Raw genomic sequence first — 18,459 nt, 5'->3', positions numbered from 1 at the left:
TTTGTCCATAAAAGGCCACAGTGGAAGCAAATGAAGATTGTACAAACTGTGAAGTGCCCAAGCAATCTTTCTATATTTTTGTTTTTTATATTATTATTATTATTATTATTATTATTATTATTATTATTATTATTATTATTATTATTATTATTATTATTTATTAAAGCTTAATGAACTTTCTAACCAATACTAACAAAACTTTTAATTGTGCCCATGTCAATGATCAGACGGTTGCAAACCACGAAACACTGAAATCAAATGATTGCTTATTTGTACCCTATGACTATCATTAAGTGTTGTAAGTGTTGTACCTTGATGAACGTATCTTTTCTTTTATGTACACTGACAGCATATGCACCAAGACAAATTCCTTGTGTGTCCAATCATACTTGGCCAATAAAAAATTCTATTCTATTCTATTTAAGATCACATCTGGATGTAATATATTAATACTTAATATTGTATACTTAGAAAAAAGTTTGATCAAAATTATAAAGAATTTAGCGGAATCTTGGAATAGGCCCTTTTTGAAAATGCGTATGCCTTAAAACAAATATTCAAGTTGAACTTTCCTTTGGAGATTTGATGGACATGCCCATATACTTTGCAATAAGTAAATGGTATTGCCATTGCCTTCTTCCAGGATACTTTTCAACTTTTCAACATACACTATAATACTGGTATGTACCCTGGAAGTCTCCCATTCGGGTATGAACCAGACCTGACCTTGTTTAGCTTCTGAATGTTCTGCCATGGGCAGAAAGCTTGCATTTTTATCCATCTAAAATTCCAGTGGCCCCTTGAGTTGATTGTGTTATGAATATGTGGAATACTTGCAGCATAAGAAATATCACTTTTAATAAGTTCCCTAACCTCAGAATATGAGATAAACTGTGTACTTTGTTCATCCTCTATAACAGGGGTCTCAAACTGGTGGCCCATGGGCCATATGCATCATGCGCAAGCCATGCCCACTCCAGCTCTGCGAATGGGAAAAACGTCATGAAACGTCACGTGATGGCAACTTGACGCAATGAGTTTGACACCTGTGCTCTATACAGTATCTGATTCTAAGGATTTGAGGATAATAGGATAGAGAGAAACAAATACTGTAAAATCATTTGATTCTAAACCATACAATTATTAGGTGGAAAGCTTCTGACTCCCCCCACCTTGCCATTGTACAATTTGCATTGTGTATATTCCCTTTCCATGCACAAGGTGGCTTACTGAGTCAAGGTTCTGCATGACTGAGGTGTACATGAGTTTTTATTTGCCTTTGGTAATGTGATTTTTGAATATGAAAAGTGGGATAGAGATTGGCATGCTAAAGTGTTCAACAATGCCTCCCTGACGTATTCAATAATTAATGGTAAGATACGTAATAACATTTGAAACCACTCTACTACAATTCCATTAACCCACATAATAGATTGTGCATAACGATGACCACAATTGTTTCAATTTGTGCACAGGGCCTTTGAATACTTGCTTGCTGGGTGCTTTATTTGCTTTGTTTTGCTGGGATGGGACTGTTTGATGACCATCTGTAGTCTAAGTAGAAGGATCTGCAAATTTATCACCCATTTCATTGTTTTTGCCATTCATTACTTGCACAGTGAAAAGAGCATCTTAAGCTATGTGGGGCTGCAAAAAATAAAATTCTATGATTTTGTATGTGTACATTTTTGCATAAATGGTAATGAAGGGATGAGACCTTCCTTTGGAGTGGCCCAATTTGTTATCCCTTTCATTTGCATTTTGTCAGATGAGTATCTCGCTTGTAAATCAAGTGAGCATTTGAGTGACAGATAGTTGTCTGAATTGCCACAGCCCATGGAGAATGCATAATTCTTGGATAAGCAAATTTTTATTATTCTATATAATAAAGCAAATAAGAAAACGTTGCCACAAAAATGAAAAGATTAGATCTGCTTGAAATTTCCTCTTCACCTGATCTTTTTTTAAAATTAAATATGTAAATATATTAAAAATAAATAAATAAGACAGTGCCTTGATTAAGATCAATTTTGATGATAGAAGAGTGAAGGGATTAGTTCTGTTTGTTCTCCTGGATGAGAAAAGCGATTCTCATTTATTAAACAAAACATAGTCCAGATTTAATATCATAACTATTGTTTACAATAGTTTAAAGTTTTTTTTTCTAAATTGCTGCCTTTTTATTAAAACAACATTGATAATAACAATGGGGCAAAACAACAACAAAATGCGGTTCAGCAAGCAAAAAAAATGTCACAGAATATACATATACGATCACAAAGAGAAATACCAAAAATTCAAATTAACATGCTCGGGTTTCCGTCCCAGAATGTCATTTTTTTTCTTATTTTTAATATAAAATTTAAGTTATATTTTTTTTCTTAAAAAGTGTTGTCAAAGCAGCATTCTATGGATTAAGCTAATCTGTTAGGAAAAGTTTATAAATATAGTAATGAAACAGTGTTTGGAATAAGATTTGAATAAAAGTCTTTGCTGAGTTTAGCTCCCAAATCATCCTTGGGGATCAGCTAATGCGTTGCTATGGGCAGGGTTGGGCTTCAAAAATTTTAGCAAGGAATTCTCTGCCCGATTGCTGGGTGGGCTTGGCCATGGTGGGCGTGCCCTAGTCAGCCTCCTGCACCATGTCAGGGTGTGTGTGTGTGTTTGCCCTCTCCAGGCTCCAGAGGCTTTTCTTGAGTCTCCGGAAGGGCAAAAACAGCCTCCCCAAGCTGCAGAGGCCCTCTGGAGGCCAGAAACGGGCCGTCCCTGAGCCTCTGCACGTGCCCTGCACTTACCTGCATCCAAAACAGGCCACACAGGAACTCCTGGGAGGGGCGGGGTGGGAGGGGCTAGCCAGGAGTGGGATTTGGAGGTTCTCCGAACTGCACAGAATCTTAACTAGGGGTTCTTAGCTAGAACCCTCAGCAGCCCATCCCTGGCTATGGGCTACAGTACTATTTCAACATTTATAACTTTGGGGGGAGGATTTCATTGGCTTAGAGATGCTGATTAGCTTCAGTATTTCTGGTGTGAGAAGCTGGTGTTTTAGTCTCCTGAAGCCATGTCAGAGTAGAGGGTACATAGATTATTGTAATGCTCTCTACATGGGGCTCCCCTTGAAGTGCACTCGGAGGCTTCAGTTAGTCCAGAATGCAGCTGCGCGGGTGATAGAGGGAGCGCCGCGTAGCTCCCATATAACACCGCTCCTGCGCAGACTGCACTGGCTGCCTGTGGCCTTTCGAGTGCGCTTTAAGGTGCTGGTTACGACCTTTAAAGCGCTCCATGGCTTAGGGCCTGGGTACTTACAGGACCGCCTGCTGTTACCACATGCCTCCCACCGACCCGTACGCTCTCACAGAGAGGGACTTCTCAGGGTGCCGTCCGCCAAGCAATGTCGGCTGGCGGCCCCCAGGGGAAGGTCCTTCTCTGTGGGGGCTCCCACACTCTAGAACGAACTTCCCCCGGGTTTACGTCAAATACCTGACCTTCAGACATTCCGTCGCGAACTGAAGACGCATCTTTTTATTTGCGCGGGGCTGTCTTAAATTGAATTTTATCTTTTATCAATTTTTAAACGGGGTTTTTAGTATGGAAATTTTTTAATTTTAGGCTAATTTAAATAAGTTTTTTAAATGGTATTTTAATCTGTATATTGTATTGTTTTATCTTGCCTGTACACCGCCCTGAGTCCTTCGGGAGAAGGGCGGTATAAAAATCAAATAAATAAATAAAATAAATAGTGCCTTAAGGGAAAAGAAAACCAGGTCTCTACTAGGAAAACTGCACTTAAACTCCAGAACACTGAAAGAATCACTACACGGGTTCAATAGGAGCTTTTATGCAGTTTCTCAGGTCAAAAGCAAACACAACTTCTCCTGCAACTGCAATAGAGGGAAATCACAAAGTCCCAGAAAAAGAAACCGCTGCTTTAAGGAGTTTCAGAGGGACACTAGGTTTTCCTCTTGCATGCCCAGAAGTAGGGGTTTGTCACCTTTGTTGTAAACTGTGGTAATTTTCAGTATTTTTCTTGCTGAAATTAGCACAGAGAAGATGATTGAGGATTGTGATGATCATATGCCTGGTACTTAAGTTTGGGAAGTCCCCTCATAAAAAAAATGGTGACCCCCAGAAATACAGAATGGACCTCCTGGAGAATCATTGGCCTTCAGCATCTTTTCCTTTAAATCCAAACTGATGCACAGTCATTTTCTATAGTGGGGGTATTAAACTGGCAGCCTGTGGACTGGATGCATCACGAGCAGGACACGCCCACCCTGGCTCCACAAAGGCAAAAAACCTCACGATTGTTGTGACCCAGGCCCAAGTAGGTAGTAGGAAACTCAGTCAGTGTAAAAACAAACAAACTTTATTAGAACAGCTGAGAATTAATTCATTCTCAGTGTAGTTCAACTAAATTAAAGCAAATTCCTCCCAACACAACTCATCAGTCCTATCACCAACCTTGGTTCAATTAGGCAAACTGCCAAAGGCCTTTCTTCGCAAAAGTTCAGAAGACACCGATAAAAAATAAATGCAACAGGACGAAGCTATCAACGTTGTTTTCTGGCAAAGAGCCCAAACACCATTGCTGGTCTTTTAAGCCTTATGGGAGGGGCCAATCATCTCTTGGCCCTACTCCCGAGTTGTCCTCTTTGCTTGAGCTGCTCTTGCCTTCTGGCAGCCCTTCTCATGCGTGCATTAGGAACAGGCTCCTCCTGTTCCTCTGCCTCACTGCTGTCAGCCTCTGGAGGCTCTGGAGTCCGCACCTCACTCCCAGATGGCCCTGGCCCCACCTCTGCCTCTGATGCAGAGCCCTCATCTGGGCCTTCCCCAGCCTCCAGGACTGGCCCATGTTCTTCCTCAGTCTCATCGCTGTCTGACTCTGTTGCCAGCTCCGCAGGCTGCTGGCAGACCACAACAGCGATATGCCACATGACATGACCGAATTTGACACCCATGTTCTATAGTATTAAAAGAGAAAAGGAAAATTTGTAATGCATCTGGCCTCTATTTACTTTTCCTAAATTTGTGTGTGGGAGATGTATACTGCATGTGGAAATATATGCTTTCCCTACAATGTTTGAATTTGGAGCCTGCCACTTGAATTCTGTCTGATATTGCAATTCCTGAGCTTGTACTAATAGATAAGTAATAGATAGGTCTATCCTATTTAGTTTTCTAAATACCTATTTTTTTTCAGAAAGTTCTCAACTTAGTTGTTAAAAATCATTGTTACTTGGCTGGGATGTTTGACGACTGGAATGAAAGGTTTAAAATCAGGCATAATTGATATCAGGAAAAGCAGAATATTTGAAAGCTCACATAACATTATATAACTAGAATTTCTGGGAATTACCCTAACATCACACAATATATGGCCAATGAACTTTTACAGCTCTTTTAATATGATTTAAAAAGACATTTACATCTAACATATTTACTAGTCCTGTTAATTAAGTCAAGCAGCAAACTAATGACAGCTTATGTAAATTTAGTATTTTGTGTTTTTAAAGAAATTGTCAGGTTATTTTATGTTAAGACTGCTGCCCTGAATCACAAGGATTTTTTCTGAATGTTTTGGTTGCTTGGTGTTGGATGATTCAAGAGGAGCAAAAATCAAGGTGCTACAAATTGAAATATTCAAAATGAGTTTCAATTTACCCCTCTTTTTAGATATTCCAGGCATGTCTCTGGAATGAATGATCAAGAGCACACAGAGAAGAGAATGCTAAAACTTTATCCTTGTGAACGGATTAAGACTTATTCATAGAATAAGCAATATGTGCATGTTCACCAGAGGTGGGTTTCAGCAGGTTCTGACCAGTTCTTGAGAACCGGTAGTGGAAATTTTGAGTAGTTCGGAGAACCGGTAGTAAAAATTCTGACTGGCTCTGCCCCCATCTATTCTCTGCCTCCCAAGTCCTGGCTGATTGGGAGGAAATGGGGATTTTGCAGTAACCTTCCCCTGCCACACCCACCAAGCCATGTCATACCCACCAAGCCACACCCACAGAAATGGTAGTACCGGTAGTAAAAATTTTTGAAACCTACCACTGATGTTCACATGTTTGTCTTTAACCATTTTTGTCAGGGGCTGTCACAGAGAAGAAGGAGTCAACTTATTCTCCAATGTGTCGGGGGCCAGGACAACAAATAACAGATGGAAATGTATCAAAGAGCGATCCAATCCAGAATTAAGGAGAAATTTCCTGTCAGTGAGAACAATTAATCTGTGGAATGGCTTGCTTCTAGAAGTTAAAACCTCCAGTTCTCCAACACTGGAGGCTTTAAGAGGACATTGGACAGCCATTTGTATGGAATAGATAGGATCTACTGCCATGGGCAGGGGGTTGGACTAGAACACCTCCAAGGTCCCCTCCAATCCTATTATTCTATATTCTCCAGGAAAAGCACAATGCAGAGGTCAGTTGCGGAACTGTTATCTCCGGGCAGTACTAAGGTCAGATCTATCTATCTTTCTACCTACCTACCTACCTACCTACCTACCTACCTACCTACCTACCTACCTACCTACCTACCTACCTACCTATCTATCTATCTATCTATCTATCTATCTATCTATCTATCTATCTATCTATCTATCCACTCATCCATCCATTTATCCATTTATTTATTAAATTTATTTGCTGCCCATCTTGCCACAAAATGACTGTTTTTCTTTCCAGCTCACTTCTGGATTAGAAGTGATTCTAGGGATGAAACTGGCTGGAGCCACCAACTAGAGGGAGGATAAGATGCAGCAGGAGCCTTTTGGTATAGTACTTTTACTGCTAAATAAGACCCATCTGAATGTACATAGGATGGTCTTCTTTTATCTGTTTATCCTTCTTTGCTCTCAAAGGTGCTCCTGGATAAACAAGGCAGGATTCAAGTGCCATTCAGGAAGAGGGTAAGCATCAATGGAGTGAAAACTCCTATTTGCCTTATTTATTTATTTACAAAATGTAGTGGCTGCCCATATTACCTCAGGGTAACTGTGGGTGGCTTACAATAATAAAAATTCTTGCTACTTCTGAAGAAAGTCCTAAAATGTAGCAAAAGAGGGGAATCCTAGTTTGTTTTTATCTTCTTATTTGTATTTCCAAAGTCAAGTACACAGGTCGACTCCATAATGTTGTGATGAACTATATTATTTTAAGAGAGAATTCAATATATATATATGTAGGTCTTTGGTTATTTGGGTTTTCTCCCGCATAAAATTGGAAGTGTCTTGGCGACGTTTCGACGAAGTCTCATTCGTTATCTTCAGGCATCAGCTTCGTGCTTCTGGGAGCAATGTGTGATCGCAGCTGTTTCTTCCTTTTAACTGCTAGAGGGGGTTTGAACTGATTGGGTGGGAGCTTGGCTGTGCTCTGATTGGATGGGGGTGTGTCCTGTTTGGGTGGGGTCTTGGTTGTGCTCAGATTAGTTTGAGTTGCAGGGGGATTTGAACTGGTGAGCTGCATTGCTGTTGTTTGGCTTCGTGTTCATGGTCGTGCTACATCTTCATAGTGGGTGTCAGTCTGCTGCATGTATGGATTGGAGGGATTTGAAATGGCTAATGATGCAGCTGCAGTCTGGCTTCTGGTCCTTGGTCGTGCTGCATCATCAATTTGGGTTTGGGTCTGCTTTCTTGGTGGAAGTGTGGTGGCGACATCCTGTGTGGACCTCGTGAGTGTGGGTCTGATGTCATTGTTCGTGTTAGGGACTCGTTTGTCAATAAGGGCGGGTTTCCAAATGGCTGGTAGGCAGGAGGTATCATCTCGTTTGTTCATGCTGTGTGGGCGTTTTTCTATCTCGATGGCTTCTCTGATTATTCTGTTGTTAAAGTGTTCAGTTTTGGCGATAGTTCTGGTCTTTTTAAAGCCGATTTTGTGTCCTGTGGCTTTAAGGTGTTGGACCAGGGAAGAAGTTGGTTCCTCTGTTTTGACTGAGTTCTTGTGTTCTTCAATGCGTGCACTTATTCTTCTGTTGGTTTGTCCGATGTATGTGGTGGGGCAGGCGGTGCATGGGATTTCATATACTCCTTGATTTTTTAACTCAATTTTGTCTTTGGGGTTTCTTAGGATGGTGGATACTTTTCGGTTTGTGCAGAATGCTGTCTTGATGTTGTGTTTGTGGAGGATCTTGCTGATTCTGTCTGTCTGCCTTTTATATATGGGAGGAGGGCTGTGCCGTTTTCAATGCAGCTCAACAGCTCAAATCCCCCTGCAACTCAAACTAATCTGAGCACAACCAAGCCCCCACCCAAACAGGACACACCCCCAGCCAATCAGAGCACAAAAAAACCCCCAGCCAATCAGAGCACAGCCAAGCTCCCACCCAATCAGTTCAAACCCCCTCTAGCAATTAAAAGGAAGAAACAGCTGCGATCACACATTGCTCCCAGAAGCACGAAGCTGAAGCCTGAAGATGATGAATGAGACTTTGTCGAAACGTCGCCAAGACACTTCCAATTTTACGCGGGAGAAAACCCGAATAACCAAAGACCTACATACAAACACCCGCGAAAATCTCAGAATATATATATATATATATGTTAAACTTATATATATATAAGTTTAACATATATATATATATGTTTTCAAGCAGAATTTTAAAAGCCATTAAAAAAATCTTATTAGCACTCACAACCTATTTTATTAATGGACATAGCCACATAATTTGAATATGAATATTTATGTCTATATTTGAATGTGTAGAAGAATAATTTTCTTTATAAATTAACAGGAAGGAAAAGGAATAAGGCTATATTACTAAAGAAAGACTGTTTATAACATTTAAAAAAAGAATCCTTTTATATACAGATAGTCCTTGACTTACAATCATTTATTTAGTGACTTTTCAGAGTTACAACGGTACTGAGAAAAACAGACTTAGACCATTTTTCACATTTATGACTGTTGCATCATCCCCAAGATCATGTGATCAAAATTCAGATGTTTGGTAACTGACTCATATTTATGATGGTTGCTGTCTCCCAGGGCAGGAGTCTCCAATCTTGGCAACTTTAAGCCTGGAGGACTTCAACTCCTAAAATTCCCCACCAGGCTTAAAGGTGCCAAGATTGGAAACCCCTGTCCCAGGGTCTTGTCATCCATCTCCTTCTGCGATGTTCCTAACCAGCTTCCGACAAACAAATTCAATAGGGGAACTCAATTAATTTATTGAACGCACAATTCCCTTAACCACTGCAGTGGTTTCCTTAACAACTGTGGCAAAAAAGGTTGTAAAATGGGGCACAACTCCTTAACGAATGCCTTACTTACCCACAGAAATTTTGGACTGAATTGTGGTGGTATGTTGAGGGCTACCTACGATCATGCACTTCTTCAGAAATCAATCCCTACTAGAAAGGATGTGCAATTCAAATTTTACTGTTATTTGCCGGTCAACCATTTCATAATCCTAGAGATTCTTCTTCGTTTGGAAGATGGATTTATGTGTCTGTGTGCAAATAGTTCTGTGTCATTTCAAGTTAGGCCTAGTCACTACAAAAAAGTAATTGAGGTGGCAGAATTCTAAACAGGTAAACACTGACTGTGCCAGTTCATACTGCAGATTGCAAATGGCATTTCCTCCAAAAAAATATAAATCCCCCAAACTAGAAAATAAACACAATGGGCTTGGCTGCACACTCTATCCCACAAAACACTCTTGTGCATGACATTTTGAAAAAGAAAAGAAAAGAAAGAAATCTCTAAGTTCAATTTACGAAGCTGTGGACTAATTTACTTCAGTATTGCCCAAAATTCATAGGATTCATTTCTCCCTGTTGTGGTTTATTGTTTTACTGATATTCCTCATAGTACTGGTGTTTCTCTCAAGTTGAATTTTAAGGGGGCATCTGCATTGGAACACTAGCTATTAGACAGTGATTGAACTTCCTCCTCTTGAAAAACAGACTTAAGCTAAAAATTATACCAAACTAAAAACCTAAATGACCCAGGGTGCTTTACATAATAAAAAGGCAGAACAGATGATTGTACCAAATCGTACAATCCCACCCACAATTAAAGGAAATAGCCCCGTGTTCAATGGCCTATGGAACATCATCCAGGTGGAATGTTATTGAATTAATGTCTATACCAGGGGTGTCCAACTTTGGCAATTTTAAGACTTGTGAACTTTAACTCCCAGAATTCCCCAGCTGGCTACCCATTGAAATTGTCTTAAAGTATGATATCACATTTATAAGATAACTGATCTTCTATTTCTTGGCATCACTTATTCTCTCTCACACAGATCACCTCCACAAATAGGATGAAATAATCAAAGAGCAACACATCCCTTTTCTCCTTCCTTTAAGAAGGAGCTGTGGTGGCGCAGTGGTTAGAATGCAGTATTGCAGACAAATTCTGCCCACAGTCTGGAGTTTGATCCTGACACGCTCAAGGTTGACTCAGCCTTCCATCCTTCCAAAGTGGGTAAAATGAGGACCCAGATTGTTGGGGGAGGCAATAGGCTGACTCCATAAACCGCTTAGAGAGAGATGTAAAGCACTGTGAATCGGTATATAAGTTTAAATACTATTGCCTTGCTGTAAGAAAACAAAATAGAAGCAAAGGAAATGGAGGTGGAACAAGAAGTGGGGAAGCAAAAAAACATATAACTAAATCAAAGGGCAACAAAGCCCTTCTTTTGCCAGTGAATGTTCCTAAAATTCTGAATATAAATAAAGAAATATTCATATAGTTTATTTTTACATGTTTGTATATATTATTTGAAAAGTTATAATTATGACAAATTCACTTAGCGTCTAGATAATAAATACAACAGTAAACACTGTCTAAAACCGTAGAAAATAAAAAAGTCATACTATAGAGGCACCTAGGCTACATGATCTAAAATACTTAGAAGGCTTGAATAAAGAAAAAGTTAATTCTCTTTTCCTCCTGGAAGACTCTCCCGTAATTGAAGTGCCACTGCCACTAATGCTCACTTTGTTTTACCTCATTTAACGAAGAAGTGTTTAAACTCCTGACAGATTTATACAGGAGAAAGTGTTTATATCCCAGATTTAGTTACTTCCATTTAATAATCTTGTGGTTCTAATTAGGTCAACTACAATTTCTGAATTGTTTTTATAGGTATAACACATTGTAATGTTAGAACTTCTAGTTTCACTGAAAAGGGTTAAAGAAAGAAATATGTACCGCTACAAAATAGTAATTATATTCTATTTAATCTGTACCCTTTATGAACCCAAAATATCTTGTCTATCTTGTTTTCCAAGTACAGCTTCTGTCTTCCTGAATTATATTTAAATGATAGGAAAATACCCAGTGGTGGGATTCAGCCAGTTCGCACCACTTCGGGAGAACCGCTTGTTAACTTTCTGAGCTGTTTGGTGAACTGGTTGTTGGAAGAAATCATTAGGGCAGAGAACCGGTTGTTAAAATTATTTGAATCCCACCACTGAAAATACTTATATGCTATTATAGGAAACAAGCCTATAAATCATCACTAATATATAACCATAATCAAAGCAGGGAAACTCTTGTATTCAAAACTTGTGAAAAAGAAATATTGTATAATAGCCTGCATAAACATTTATATAATTAGTTATGTTCTAATAAAAACAATTATTCTGCATTCTTGGTATTCAGCATCTCAATGCAGAAAGGCTTGCTGTAGACATGGCTCAGTTTATTCTATTAACCTGACTAGGAATTTACTGATTTAGGAGTGTTGATGATTTCTGAACTTTAGGCACAGTGTTTTCCTAGAATGAAAGATGAATTGTTTGAGGCGAAAGGCGACTTGGGAATATTCACCAAGAAAGCAGTTTTCCAATGTCTTAAGATTTGAGTAGGTAACATAGTACAATAAACTTTAAAGTCACTAGGCAAAATTGATTTTTCTGTTAATAATACATACGATAGTTTGGAAAAAAAATTGCAGTATTTTATGTCAGTCTTCCAGTACATCTTGGATTTATCAACTTAGATAAGACAAAACTGACACCAATAATTTATGTGCAATTACATTGTCTTACTGGAAAAGAAGGAAATCTCAATAAAAGCATGGTGTTATTATTTGCAATTTATTTACTTGTTTAGCGTGTGGTTTTTATTTGCAAATAGTGCCAGGTCCTATCATTTCCTCCCATTATTTTGCATCTCTCTCTTTCTTATACTATATTTAACCCAGAATCTGATTGATGCAGATAATTTTTCAGTCTAATATGCCTTTTTGTGATCATATCTAAAGATAATTTTTTAAGATATCTTTATTTCTTTCATAAAACGTTACATGGCAACTAAAGGATTGTCCCTAATTTAAAAATCTTTGTAAAATCACGCTTCTGAATAAGACTGGAAAATGCACTTAATTTATCTACCTAGTAAAATTTCTGCACAATTAAGATTGTGAACCATCTGGAAACTGATTAATTATTCTGCCTTGTAATTCATGTTTCAATTTACTGATTAAAGTCTGCCTTCCCCAGTCTGAGACCATCTAGATAGGTAGGGACTGAAACACCCTGAATTGCCTGCCAGCATGAAGAAAAAATAATAATAATTAATTGAGATTCTGGGAGTTCTGAAAAAGACAAAATGCCACATTAGGAAAGGGATTAAAAGTGAAACTGCCAATATTGCAGTACAATCTGCCTTTGAGTCAATGTTGACTCATGGCAGCTTTCTTAGCAAGGTTTTTTTTTTTTTAGAAGTGGCTTGCCACTGCCTCCTTCCTAGAGCTGAGAGAGTGACTGGCCCAATATCACCCAGTGAGCTTTTCACTCAAGGTGGGATTAGAATTTACAATCTCCCAATTTTTAGCCAGATGCCTTAACCACTAGACCAACCTGATTCTCACTTGTTTCTACATTTGAAAAAAAGACTGAATCAGAGCTGGAAAATGTGCAGAAGAGGACAACCAAAAAGATCAGGACTTATGAGAAAATCTTAAAGCATTTGGAAATCTTTGGTTTAGGGACAGAATAGAAATGATCATGGTACAAAACGTGATTGGCAAGGAGATTCCCTCAAATTAGCAAAAAGCATCAAATGAAGCTGACCGAAAAGAGATTAATAAGAGACAAAGAAAGCACACCATGCAAAGGTAGTCCATGGAATTCCTTCCCATGAAGTATGATAACGGTTATAAATTTAACGATAGGTGTCTTTTTTTAAAAAGGAGATTAGATGAATTCATAGAGGACAGTTCAGTTAAAACTCATCTTTTTCAGTACCAGTGGCAAGGGGAAAATAGTGAAAGAGGAATATGTTTCCAACTCCTGCTTGCCAGCATCTCAGAGGCATCAAATTATGCAGGATTAGAAAGAATATGTTGTACTAAGAAGGGCCCTGGTCTGATTCAGCAGTTTGATCCAGCCTTACATTAGCAATAGCAATAGCACTTAGACTTATTTACCGCTTTACAGTGCTTTACAGCCCTCTCTAAGCGGTTGACAGAATCAGCCTATTGCCCCCAACAATCTGGGTCCTCATTTTACCCACCTCGAAAGAATGGAAGGCTGAGTCAACCTTGAGACTGGTGAGATTTGAACTGCCAAATTGCAGTAAGCCGGCAGTCAGAAGAAGTAGTTTGCAGTACTGCACTCTAACTACTGAGCCACCATGGCTCATTACATTATTTATTTGTTGTTATTTATTTTATTTATTCATTCATCAAATTTAGATGAATTAGATGAGCCCATCTCAATCACATACGATTATCTTTTACAATATGGCCAATCAGTTCTTAACTGCACATTTTAACGGGACATTTTAACACTAATTGTTCAAAATATACTTTTATGTTAGGAAACTGCAACAGACTTTGCATTGGAAGAAAGCTAAGGATTATTTATGCAGCAGTTTCATGGCAGATGGTTTTCTGAGGCACTAGAAGCTTTTTAGAAACTGAGCCATTGATACCCAAATTAATTGTCTCATGTTTCAATTTAACCTGGGTCTCCTAAAATACAAATTAGATTCTATTTTGATGTGGGTGGCACATAGCAAAATAACAATTGGAAAATCACATCAGATTCTTTTCCCTCTTTTAAGAAAGTTACTTTTAAATTAAAAAAAAAATCTGAAGACTTGTTTTTCATTTTTTCCCAAATGTACAGCTATTTTGCTTTGAACATCCCTTTAGGAATTTTCTATAGGTCTCCAAGCAGTATTCAGCTATACAAACAATGTATATATGGGTGTACTGTATATATAGAAATTACATTGCCCAAATCCTCAAGGTCAGTAGTGTCAATGCATATACCCGATAATCCAATTTGAGTCCCAACTCAAAAATAGTTACCCTGACAAAAAGTGAGTCAATCTAATCCTTACTGAAATGTTGTCTTCTTCTAGCCAAGAAGGCTGCCCTACCTTGCTTTCTTCTTTGTTCTTGTTAAATATGTGGTTTGTATAATCCAAAATCCATTCCAAAGTTCGTAGTTCACTGGAAACAACAATGACCCTATGAATGAAATGAGATAGCAATTCAGTGAATATCAGATGCTAGAAGAGTCTCCTTTAACAAAGTATTTGCTACACTGTTTCTTGTTATGCATTTCAAAAAGAATCTCTGATTATAATCATGACTAATGCTTTGTTAATATTAGAATTGCAAACATTGATCCACTGCAGAATTATATCCATCTGACAACTATTTGCAGATGGTCCTTCTTCCAATCAATTTAGAAGGCTAGATGATTTTTCTCTGAGTAGTAAAATTGCCCACATGACTTGGACCAGAGAGCTGAAGTTTAGCAACCAACCCATACTTTGGGGTTTGTCCCATTGCCAGCTTTTTAGAATAAGATAATGGTTTCAAGGTAGACAATTTTCAAAGCTTTGAAACAAAGTTCAGATCTCTATGTTTGGAAAAAACACAAAATCTTGTGAATGTACTATTTCTCAAGGGGTGGGGGTGGGGGTGGGGGAGACTCTAGAATCCCCGAAGGTCAAACAGTGAAACTTCCAGTTATGAACAGACCAGAAGTCAAAATGGCATAAATGTACCAACCAATGCTTTTAAGCAGAGAACAAGGCTGTGCTTTTCTTGGGGAAGTGGAAGAAAATGTCTTTTTGTACTGCCAGATGTAATGTCTTACTGGGTTATGCTTTGCATTTGTGATGTATCTCATTTGTGCTCACAACAAATCCAATAATATGGAAGTGAGAAAGAAAACCATACTCTGAGTCCAGAATGGCAATCAGAGCATTAAGACTGCATTTTGTGGTTGGTGCTGTGGTAAACCAAGACATATATTGGTTTGGTTTGTGACAAAATAACATATTTTAAACTGTGTACAAGGAAGTGAAAGAGATGAATAGTAGATGTTTCTCTACTGCTGTTATTTTTCCACTACTAGATAGGTTCTTCTTTCATGCAGAGCAAAGATAAGATGTAACCAACTCAGTTAGACATCTATCTATGTAAAGTAAATTTCAGGGCAATCTAGCATGTTCTAGAATCCTCTGCCACATACAAAGGATTCAATTATGAAAAGTGCTTCTTCAACCATTTAGGTAATATGGGAAGAATTGCCAAAGGGTGAAAATATTGAAATTATCTAAAATTTAGACCATTCTTTTGCTAGAAATATGTATGTAGTCATTATACCAATATGAAGACTTACCCCAGGGCCAATAATATGGTTGCTTATAGCTGAACCATGAACTGTGGAAAACACGTTCTCTTTGTACATTTCAGCAAAGTTAATTTTAGCTGTCAATGTGTGGCCTAAACGACTCAAAAATATCTACACACGTCTTTCTTTTGTGATAAATAGCGCTGCTAGTTATTGACATTTTGCGGAATTGTGTAGCGTATTAATTCTATATAGCTATATTATTCCACTTTTTTCCTCCAAGAAATATTATGAGAAGGAGGTATAAGAAAAACTGAAAGCTCCACTTGGCCCTTTGACTTCTAGAACAAAACATGCACAAAAAGTCGTATCTGAATATAAAATCTGTCAGCAGGTGTGAGAGAGCAATCAATTCTCCTAATTCAAAAGCTGGTACCTTGCCAACCTGAGATGGCTTCACCTGCAAAGTGAAGAAGATGAATCAATAAATGAAAGAAATCTATCTTATATAAAATAAAATCTAACACAAATACAGGCTAACCCACTCAATCCTGAAAGTCATAGACCACATTTTGAAAATCAGTTATGTCTTTCTGCTCTTAAGGGATAGTGTACTTACAAAAAAAATATATGTTGATTTTGAAAAGAAATGTTCCAATCTTTAAAAAGAAAAATAACTCAATACATCACATTCATAACCATTCTGTGGCTTCTTGGGCATCAGAAATAGCTTCCTAGACAGACAAGCACAAAAACCAACACCACATAGTTCTGTATCTTTTCTTTTTAGAATAGTTTTAGCTTGTATCACATCTTGGAGGCTATCACTATTTGATAGATGAGGACCCAAGTTTACATTGCAAACTGATCATTTTTACACTAAAGGAAATCCCACTTTGATCAATGGGGGTGACATCCAAGAAAGAATGGATACAACTGCATCCTTGGAATTGGAAGAAACTGAAATTATTTAGCAACAGTGGCAGTATTGTCATGAAGTCAGCACAATCCTCACAATTACTAGAAGTAAGGAATCTGTTGGGTCCCTGGTGTCCTCTGAGCTTGATGGTTTTCTTGCAGACATTTCATAGGTAACATCACCAGTCAGCACTGATGAGGTTACCTAGTTGGGTGATGAAATGTCTGCAAGAAAATCACTAAGCTCAGCGAGCACCAAGGATCCCACAGTTCAAACCTGAGTTACAAATACTAACCTTCTATCAGAAAAGCATCTGTTTTCATTGATTGACTGTATTTCTTGCTTACCTGGGCATTATGTAACGGTCTTCTAGTTTGCTGTCCAGTATGTTCAGATCCCTGAAACAGTGAGACAAAACATTCAGTGTGACAGATGCCAACCTAACCAAGCCCACATCAATAAACACAGCTGAATCAACAGAGAAAATGCATGTTTGAGAGACTAGTCAAGAAAGTTAGCATGCAACTCCAGCTGCAAAAAATCTTACATGGGCTCACAAATTGAACAGCCACCAGCTTTTCTCTGCTCTCATCAAAAAAGTAAACCAATTACATTGACAAAAAGCCACTGGAAATAAAAAAATTGCATTTAAGATTGCCTACGATAAAATTCTTCCTTTTTGTCATAGAAATGTAGGTTATATATTCACTGTTAGCAAGAGTTGCATTACTATTATTGTTAATTTTAGTTCTGTTTATTGCCTCAAGGGTTATATATTGTAACATAATTTTGTTGCCACTAGTTAATGTTAATTAGCTGTTTTAATAGCCTATAATACCTATTTGTTAAGTTTTGGCAGGTTTACTTTTTTAACTATCAGTAACTTAATCACTTGGAATATTTAACATTGCTGTTGCATACTCAAAATTACAGTTACTATTATTGTTACCTGTTTAACGTTTAGTCATCCTTTGAGTCCTGCGACATATTTCGTTAATAATCATCAGCCATCAAGTCTGATATTCTCAAAAGAAATAACAGCCCTCTATAAACTGCCTTCAAGGGAGGTGATAATTAGCACTGAAAATTACAAATAGAGTTTTTGAAGTTGAATAGCAACAACTGGGCAGTGACACTGATGATTGGACTGTCAAGACAAGTTATTAGAGAACTCCGCAAATGCAGCCGACACACTCCTCAGAGTGAAAACAAGAAGGTGAGTCTATGCAATGCTTACATGTTGAATGGGATATTTAATGTATGGGGAAACTCAGCGGTTGAAGATCTAGCATTTAGACAGTCTAACACTGGTAAGCAATAATCTTACCTCTTTAAACTCCATTACATTCTCACGAGAGACAGGCTAATACAAATGAATCAATCAGAGCGTGTGTTTAGCAAGATCAAACTTAAGAGGAGAGTTTAAAAATCCATTTATTCTTCTAAAGCCACGACTTTTTTCCCCATTAACATGTTATATACATTAGTGTCTTCTAGTCATGAGCCATGTCACAGTTTAGTTGGTTAGCTTTTAAATTATTTAACAACCATAAGCTATTAATACAATTTTTTAAAGTCTTGCACATCGTCTTAAAACAAACTTGGGTTCATTTATATAGAGATTTTGTTTTTGTAAAAGAAAGGGTTTATATAAAAAACATATTTAGGCATCTCTTGAAGAAGAAATCAAGCAGGCATTTAAAGCTAAACACACGTAATTCCAAATTTAGTTTGTTACAAAAGTTTTCAGCTTTATTGACAAGTTATGGCAAACATATTTGACAAAATTATGTTTCCTATTTAGAGAAGCTTACACATGGAACTTTATGTGATTTAAAAAAATAATAATAAAAAACAAAACAAATACAGATTAAAACACTGGACAAATTCAGTTAGCTACATCCATACAGTAGCAGCTTGTTGTCAACCCCGTTAAAACAGCATTTAAAATGAAATTTACAAACTTAATATTAAGCATTTTAAATCTAACTAA

This window comes from Ahaetulla prasina, chromosome 1 (genome assembly GCF_028640845.1).
Source record: "Ahaetulla prasina isolate Xishuangbanna chromosome 1, ASM2864084v1, whole genome shotgun sequence".
NCBI lineage: Eukaryota > Metazoa > Chordata > Lepidosauria > Squamata > Colubridae > Ahaetulla > Ahaetulla prasina.
Note: the sequence above shows the minus strand (reverse complement) of the source record.